General features: G+C 34.9%; 1 long non-coding RNA gene across 1 annotated transcript; it reads left to right on the forward strand.

The window, feature by feature from the left end:
• Positions 1-247: 247 nt before the first annotated feature.
• On the forward strand, positions 248-6598 carry LOC124933577. The gene is made up of 4 exons (XR_007098998.1): positions 248-347; positions 5775-5839; positions 6362-6430; positions 6507-6598. It is a non-coding gene; the product is annotated as an uncharacterized LOC124933577 (long non-coding RNA).
• The last annotated feature ends 2853 nt before the right edge of the window (positions 6599-9451 follow it).

The following is a 9451-nucleotide window of genomic DNA, read 5'->3' on the forward strand; positions in this document are numbered from 1 at the left end:
GTGCATTACTTCAAGGATCTCTTTACTGCTGGATATTTGAAACAAGGTGCTATTCTTCTTCGCCAATCTATTATTTATTGCTATGTTTTTCATGTGTTCTGTTCAGGCCAAATGCAATTTACTGGTAATGGATGGAATTGATTTATTATTATTATCTTCCATGTCTTTGTTCTATGGTTATATAATACTAAGGCAGATGAGATTAATGATATAAAACAAGAATTGAAGAAGATGGTTGTTAACTAAGAAAAGATGCAAGCATGAATAAATAAATTGTAATCTTTGTTGGCTGACAAAGGGAGCCTTCGAGACATCTTCCACTTTGTGCAGAAATGAATCTAGTTAAGGTATTTTTCTACCACTTATTTTCTTTCTTATTTGAAATAATTGTGCTTGTATCTTGTTAGGATTTGTATATCCCAAATATGACCTGCTTGAAAACAATCTGTAAAAACACAAAAAAGAAGAACACAAGAACACACAGATTTATAGTGGTTCACTCAAATTGAGCTACATCCACTTCAGCCACCACCAGATTTCACTATGAAAAAGAAGAAGGAATACAGAGTTTTTGCTTCACACTTTATCTCTCTAGAATTCTATCTCCACAATGTAAACCCTTAATAATTACATATTTATAGGGTAAATATTCAGGTAATAAACCTAAATAACTTTGGTCAGGCCCAAGCCCAAAACCAAAAAAAGATAAACCCAATAAACTCTAATTAACAATGTAGAGTTTATTATAAGTGTAGGCTCCATAACTCAACAATCTCCCACTTTGAGACTAACTTCATCATCTCTCAATCGGTAGTGGCTTTCCATTCGGTTTCTTAACGAAGAAGACCAACTGAAGTTGCACACAACTTCAGTTTCTCATTTGTCACAGTTTTCATCAACATATCAGCTGGATTCTCACTCCCGGAAATCTTCTCAAGAGTTAATACTTTATCTTCTAAACCTGACCGGATGAAATGATAACGAACCTGTATATGCTTCGTCCTACCATGATAAACAGGATTCTTTGCCAAATGAATGGCACTCTGACTGTCGCATCGCAACACACTTCCCTCGTAGTCTTGACCCAATTCTCGCAAAAAAGGTTGTAACCACATCATCTCCTTAGCAGCTTCTGTCACAGCAACATACTCTGCCTCACAACTAGAAAGAGCAACAATCTTCTGCAATTTTGAAACCCAACTGATTGCAGTACCTCCCAGAGTATAAATGTACCCTATTGTGCTCTTCCTACTATCAACATCACCACCATTGTCAGCATCAACATATCCTTCCAAACCCATATTAGACTTTCGAAAACACAAAGCAAGACCCGTACTTCCTCTTAAGTATCGTAGTATCCACTTTACTGCTTCCCAATGTTGTCTACCCGGATTGCTCATGAATCTGCTAACAACTCCCACTGCATGTGCTATGTCTGGTCTTGTGCAAACCATCGCATACATAATACAACCAATGGCAGAGGCATACGGAACAGTTGCCATGTAATTTTTCTCCTCCTCTGTTGAAGGCGACTGATCTTTAGATAGTCTGAAGTGACTAGCTAAGGGGGTAGTAACTGGTTTTGCATCATACAAGTTGAACCTGCTAAGAACTTTCTTCACATATTCTTCTTGTGAAAGCTTGAGAACTTCTTCATCCCTGAAAATTCTCATCCCAAGGATTTGTTTTGCAGCACCCAAATCCTTCATTGCAAACTTTTCAGACAGCTCTTTCTTAAGCTTGTTAATCTCATACAAGCTTGCTCCAGCAATCAACATGTCATCAACGTAGAGAAGAAGAATAATGTACGATTTATCAAACCTCTTGATATAGCAGCAATGATAAGCTTCACACCTCAAAAAATTGTTACTTTTCATGAAGCTATCAAACTTCTTGTACCATTGCCTTGGAGCCTGTTTCAAACCATACAGACTCTTCTGAAGCTTACACACAAGCTCATCTTTTCCTTTGATTACAAATCCTTCTGGTTGTCGCATATAAATTTCTTCATCTAGATCACCATGAAGAAAAGCAGTTTTGACATCCATTTGTTGAAGATGAAGGTCTTCTTTCACAACCAAACTCAAAATAGTTCTAATTGTCATCAATTTAACTACTGGAGAGAAGATTTCATTGTAGTCAATATCTTCTTTCTGTTGAAATCCTTTCACAACCAACCTTGCCTTGTACCTAATGATTTTATCATGTTCTTCTTTCATCCTGAAGATCCATTTGTTGTGAAGTGCTTTCTTTCCCTTTGGTAGCTCAGTGAGCTCCCAAGTCTGATTCAACATCAAAGAGTCCATCTCATCTTTCATCGCAGACTCCCACTTAACCGATTTATTAGATTGTATTGCTTCCTCGTAGCATTCAGGTTCACCTCTATCTGTCAACAAGATATAGTTTAGAGATGGAGACCACCTCTTAACTGCTTTTCGATTCCTTGATGATCTTCTCAACTGTATAACCGGTGTTTGCTGATTTACCTCTGGGGCCACGTTCTCAACGATTTCATCTTCAACAACACATTGTTCTTCTTCGACAACAGGTATATATTCAGCTGAAAATTCTCTCAAATCGACTGTACCAGTCTCTTCCAACTCGGAATCACCATCTGATGTCTTCCCAACACAATCTTTGTAGAGAACCTGTTCATTGAAGATAACATATCTGCTACGAATGATCTTCCGATTTTGATTATCCCAGAAATGATAACCAAACTCGATATCACCATAACCAATGAAAAACATTTATTAGACTTTGGATCAAGCTTGCTCCTATCACATTCATTAATATGAACATATGATAAACAACCAAACACTTTCAAATAAGAAAGGTTTACCTTTTTATTGCTCCAAGCTTCTTCAGGAATTCTGAATTCAAGAGGAACAGAGGGTCCCCTGTTTATCAAATAGGCAGCAATATTAATAGCTTCTGCCCAGAAGGTTTTAGGCATCCCTGCATGCAATCTCATGCTTCTAGCACGCTCGTTCAATGTTCGATTCATTCTTTCAGCTACTCCATTCTCTTGAGGCGTTCGGGGAACAGTCTTCACCATACTGATCCCATTCTCAGCACACAATACTCTTTGAAATCTGAATTGATATATTCACCTCCGTTGTCGGATCTCAAGCACTTAACTTTCTGATTTGTTTCATTTTCAACCAAAGCCTTCCACTTCTTGAAAATAGCAAATACTTCAGACTTGTGCTTCATAAAGTAAACCCATACTTTTCTTATTGAATCATCTATAAAAGTCACATAGTAGTATGATCCGCCAATAGAAGAAACAGGTGCAGGTCCCCACACATCAGTGTGTACCAACTCTAGTCTTTCTTTCTTGAGCTCCTTCCCAGTTTTTAAGAAACTCACTCGTTTCTGTTTTCCGGGAATGCAGGTTTCACATAACTGATGTTCAACAGACTTCAGTTCTGGAATCTGCCCATTCTTCAAAAGAATTTTCATCCCTTTTTCGCTCATATGGCCCAACCTGCAATGCCACAGCTCATTGTTCTTCGACTCATCAACTACAACAGCAACTGATTCTCTGCAAGTTGAAGTCATATATAACGTTCCAGTTTTGTGACCTCGAGCAACAACTATTGCTCCTTTAGTCACCTTCCACGCACCATTTCCACAACTAAAATTTTGACCTTCTTCAACAAGTTGTGTAACAGAGATCAAATTGCGCATTAAACCTGGAATGTGTCTCACCTTATTAATCTTCCAAACAGAACCATTTGCCATCTTCAATTTGATGTCACCAATGCCAACAATATCCAGTGGCTCACCATCTGCGAGATAAACTTTCCCACAGTTTCCAGCCACATAATTCTCCATTAATTCTTTGTGAGCAGTGGTGTGGAAAGACGCTCCTGAGTCCAAAACCCATGAATCTATCGGGCTATCAACAGATAGAAGTAACGCATCAGTGACAGATTCTATAACAACGTTGGCTGCATCATTTTTATCATCACCATTTTTCTCCGGTCCTTTGCAGTTCCTCTTCAGATGACCCTGTTTACCACAATTCCAGCACTCAAATGTCCTTGGATTGACTCCTCCTGCTCATTGACATAGATTTGCTCTTACCTCGGTTGAAATTTCTATCATTACCTCTGCCCCTATTTTCCACATTTATAGTAGAACCTTTGAACGTTTCACCAGGATCAATTTTACGAACCTCTTCAGCAAGAATACGATCTCTAACTTCAACAAATTTCAGTTTAGCATTTCCAACTGAATTACTAATTGTTTCCCTCATAGGTTCCCAACTATTTGGTAGAGATGCTATCAAAATCAGGGCACTAACTTTATCCCCAAAATCAATCTCAACAGATAGCAATTGATTCACAATTGTATTGAATTCATTCAAATGAGTAGTGACGGAAGTACCATCAACCATTCTTAAGTAAAAGAGTCTTTTCATTAAGTGTACCTTGTTGTTAGAAGATGGTTTCTCATACATATCAGAAAGAGCTTTCATCATACCCATGGTGGTCTTCTCCTTTGCTACATTGTGAGCAACTGTCTTGGCTAGCGTCAATCGGACAACTCCCAAAACCTGTCTATCAAGGAGTTTCCATTCAGCTTCATCCATCTTCTCTGGTTTCTCACTCAAAGGAACATGAAGCTATTTTCCATAGAGATAATCTTCCATCTGCGTTCTCCAGAAGACATAATCTGTCCCATCAAATCTTCCAATTCCATGTCCTATACTGTTCTCACTTGCCATTGTTTCCAATGCTCAGATCTAGACCAGCTGCTCTGATACCAGTTGTTAGGATTTGTATCTCCCAAATCCGACCTGCTTGAAAACAATCTATAAAAACACAAGAAAGAAGAACACAAGAACACACAGATTTATAGTGGTTCACTCAAATTGAGCTACATCCACTTCAGCCACCACCAGATTTCACTATGAAGAAGAAGAAGGAATACAGAGTTTTTGCCTCACACTTTATCTCTCTAGAATTCTATCTCCACAATGTAAACCCTTAATAATTACATATTTATAGGGTAAACATTCAGGTAATAAACCTAAATAACTTTGGTCAGGCCCAAGCCCAAAACCAAAAAAGATAAACCCAATAAACTCTAATTAACAATGTAGAGTTTATTATAAGGGTAGGCTCCATAACTCAACATATTTAATGTTAAAGGTGGTATTTTGCCTATATAAATGATGATTTACTGTGTTCCCCTTTCTTGAATATAGGTTTAGATTATGAGCCCATGGAATTTGAATTGTTAGACATAATTCACAGGATTGTTTGAATATTAGCAAATTATAATGGGCTTGAAGACAAGGATTGTTTGAATATTAGCAAATTATAATGGGCTTGAAGACAAAAAGAAAAGGGCTTAATACCATTAAGGATGGAATGACATTCCCTAATTTGGTCCGGCACTACATTTGTAGTATTTCTCATTCCAGTTTTCTGAAACATAAAAGGAAAACGCCTCAAAATTAAAAAGGCTACTATATATTCTCATGACAGTGTTATTATCATGAAAAATTCTGCATTTTTAATCTCTGCTTATTGACATATTCCTCTCATAATTTCATTCCGCAAAAAAATGCTGGTTTTTCTGTTTGTTAGTAGATTTCGTGTTTCAATCCTATATAGATAATTTAAAAATCTTTATTACAATTACAAAATATAAGTATGTCTAAAGTTTTCTTACTTGTTCATTTTTTTATGTCATATATGGAATTATGTGCATATGATTGAATATTTCGGTAATGAAATTGAATTTTATTTTCTTATAAGGAATTGAGTGTGACATGGCATGTGGATTTATACTCGGAATTGCTCAAGATTGGAGTGTATAAAAGGTATTCATAAATCCAATGTTTTTACCATTTCATATATTTGTAGGAGTAAAATTTAAATTTAATTCCTTTTTATTTATATCTACATATGCAATATAAATATTTTATTTGACTAAATATGTTAAGAAATTCCATCACAAATCCAATTATATTGTAGTTGAAAATTAAAACACTGGATTCATCCAAATAAGTATGCAGATTATTAAAGTTTTGGTTTTACATATCAAATTTAATTGCTGGTCATATAATTTTTTGGAATAAATAAGGCATTGAACAAGGTTGAGTAGCTGAATAATGTAGAGGTGAGATTATTTTATTTATTTTTCTCTAGATCTTACTTTCAATTTTTTAGTATGCTTATTTTGGGTGTACATATACAATTTATTAAAAATAATTGGTGATGGAACATTTGGTAATGTCTGGTGAGCTATTAGTAAAATTGGTGTGAAATTCTAGTGTTGAAACATAAATATATTTTAACATAGATATTTTTTATTATTATTCAGATGGTGTATGTTTGTGTAGGTTGATATCAATAAAATGAAGAAAAAATATTACTCCTAAGAAGAATGTCTTAATTTGAGGGAAGTTAAGGTATGTAATTCATCGATTTGTTCCTATTTTTAATTTATATTGATGTTTGAATCTAATGTTCTCTTAATATTTGTAGTCACTAAAAAAATGAAATATCCGAATATCGTAAAACTTACGGAAGTCATTAGAGTGAACGGTGTATTGGTAAGATTCTTGAAAAAAACTTTGGTCTCTTATATAAAAAATATTAATGAACTGATGTTGGTTGAATAATTAGTTTGTTAACTTATTATTATTTACATTTTTCAAGTGTCATGTCTCAAAAATAATTTAGGTTGACAATAGAGCATTTGTAGCATTTAAAAAAAATAGAGGTGTCTTCAATTTACTCGTATAAATAAATACCAAAAAAGTGGTAGTTACATATATATGCTTAACTTGCATTTTTTGTCATTTTTATACCAACTAGCTACATTGTTGATTAATGATTATGTTATCTCACTACACATTTCAAATCAATCACAAATTGGAAAAAAACTAAATATTTCTCTTTTATAGTTCTCAAAATATCTCTCTTTCTGGTTATAAAATAATGATAGTGCATTCTCTTGACCTGATCCCTACATATGTTTCTTCCTACAATACCTATATTGTTTTGTTTAAGAACAAGTATTTAGTAAAGCAATTTGTTTATAGATTTCTTACTATTGTCTCTTGCTTGTTGTTTCACTATTATTCTTTTGATCAGGTACCACCAAATGGATATGATCATGAACTAGACAAGTTTTCGATTGGTACAAAAGTTAAAATTGTGTTGAATGAAGACGTTGAAAACTTAAAAGGGATTGTTACTCCAAGTAGCTCAATCTTTAAATTTTTATTTTAATACTTATAATTTTAATTTTATATATTATTTGGTACCACATTGTACAATGAAACAATTGAGCAACATACTATTAATTGTTGCAATGCTGTATTTTTTTTTCCTGTTTCATTATGACTATTATTGTCTAACAAATAGATTTAAATTAATTAATTAATGTTTTTTAATTAATTATTGAATTTCTTTATTATATTTGAATTATGGTGTTTTCATTTGATTTATAAAAGAAATTAAAATATTCAAATAACATCTAAAAAAAGAAATTAAAATCAATTAAAAAAAATATAGGCTTTTTGCGACGTTTGAATTAATATTAGCAACACTTAAATAAGCGTTGTTAAATCTACTTTGTCTTTTGCCAACCCTTAAATTAATATTACCGACGCTTAAATAAGCGTGGTTAAAACATGCGCCCACCCTGCTTTCGGTGACACAAGAATAAGCGTCGGTGACAGTTTTGGCGACGCTTTTAAGGGTTGGGAGAAACCTTTTTAAGCGTCGGCATAAGTCTTTTCTGTTATAGTGTAAACGTGCCAAAACTTGTCAAAACATGTTAAACGTGTCAAAAACGTAAAAACGTGTTAAACATGTTAAACGTGTTAGAAGTGTTAAACGTGTTCAACATGAAAAAAACATGTTAAACGTGAAAACATGTTAATCATGTGAAAAACGTGTTAAACGTGACATAAACATGTTAATCATGTCAAAAATATGAAAAACGTGTTAAATGTGTCAAAATTAAACATGTAAAAAACGTATTAAATGTGTCAAAACGTGAAAAATATTAAACATATGAAAAACGTGTGAAAAACATATTAAACGTGTAAAAGTTTCTGAATTTTTGCATGCTTTTCTATTTTTTGAAACTCTCTAGAATTCTTTAGGAGTTCCTTGTTCTAGGAAGGTTATGGAACTCTCTAGAATTCTTTAGGAGTTTCTTGTTTTTGGTAAGGTCATAGAACTCTCCAGAATTCTCTAAGAGTTCCTAAAGTATGTAGATAGGAGAACTCTCTAGAATTCTCTAGTAGTTCTCAAGTGTAGGTAGTTAGTAGAATTCTCTAGAAGTCTCTAGGAATTCTTGGGTCTAGGATAGGTTATAGATGAGTCTAGAAAAAACTAGATTGAGGAGGATCTAGAATGATCCATTCACTTGTATATAAACAAGTGTTGGCCATAAACCAAGCACCTCACAATCATGTACCTCACACTTGCAATAATCAAGATATTCTCCAAGCTCTATTTTTCTCAAAATATTCCATCTTGTATCTTTAGAAATGTTGACTAACTAGTATTATGGAAATCTAGACTAGTGCTGTGCGGGACGAGGAAATATTCGGTGACCGAGTTTCAGCCTATGATAAGTGGTATCAGATCTAAAGTGGTATCGTATCCACGTGTGTCCACAACATTTAGATTCCAAAAGAAGACTGTGTCAAGAAGATATGGATTTTGATTCCAAAGTCACAAAGGTTTTGACCGACCAATAGAATTACATGAGATGCAAGTGGGACAAGTCCGTCGAGAGGAGTGTCAACATGGAAGCACGGGTGACCCATCTTTGAGGAAGGAATGTGCGAGCACCAGGAGACTATCGAATTGTTTAGCGTGGTGGCCTATAGGGTGACGATGTTGGATGAGGCTTGTGAAATGTTGGAGATCGAGGTCATGGGGATCATTAACGATTCGAATCTTAGCATTTGTGACGAAGTGTTAGGATCAGTTCGAGAGGAGGTTAATGATATCTGGAGGGAAGTGCTCAAGACAATCCGAGGAGAAGTCCATGCGATGATCGATGCTCTCCAAAGGGAGATGATGGAGAGTCTTGACACAATGTAAGGTCGGATGGGGAGAGATGGAGGGAACTTAGAGGTGCAGAACCTCATCGAAAGAAGTTCCCAAGACAATGCCATTCAAAGTCTCAAGTAGTGAAATAGAAGTGGAGGACTTCCTTTGGAACATGGATAGGTACTTTCGATCATCAAATATATTTGATGATCGTACCAAGTTAGAAACAATACCTTTCTTCCTGCAAAATATGGCACTACTGTGGTGGAGGAGGTGAGAAGCAGATATTGAACGAGATACGTTGCGAATGGGGACGTGGGAAGACTTTAAGAATGAGTTCAAGTGCTAATTCTTCTCAAAGAACACTAATTTCGAAGCTCAAAAACAACTAAGTCAGCTCACGCACAATAATT

Source organism: Impatiens glandulifera, chromosome 4 (genome assembly GCF_907164915.1).
Source record: "Impatiens glandulifera chromosome 4, dImpGla2.1, whole genome shotgun sequence".
NCBI lineage: Eukaryota > Viridiplantae > Streptophyta > Magnoliopsida > Ericales > Balsaminaceae > Impatiens > Impatiens glandulifera.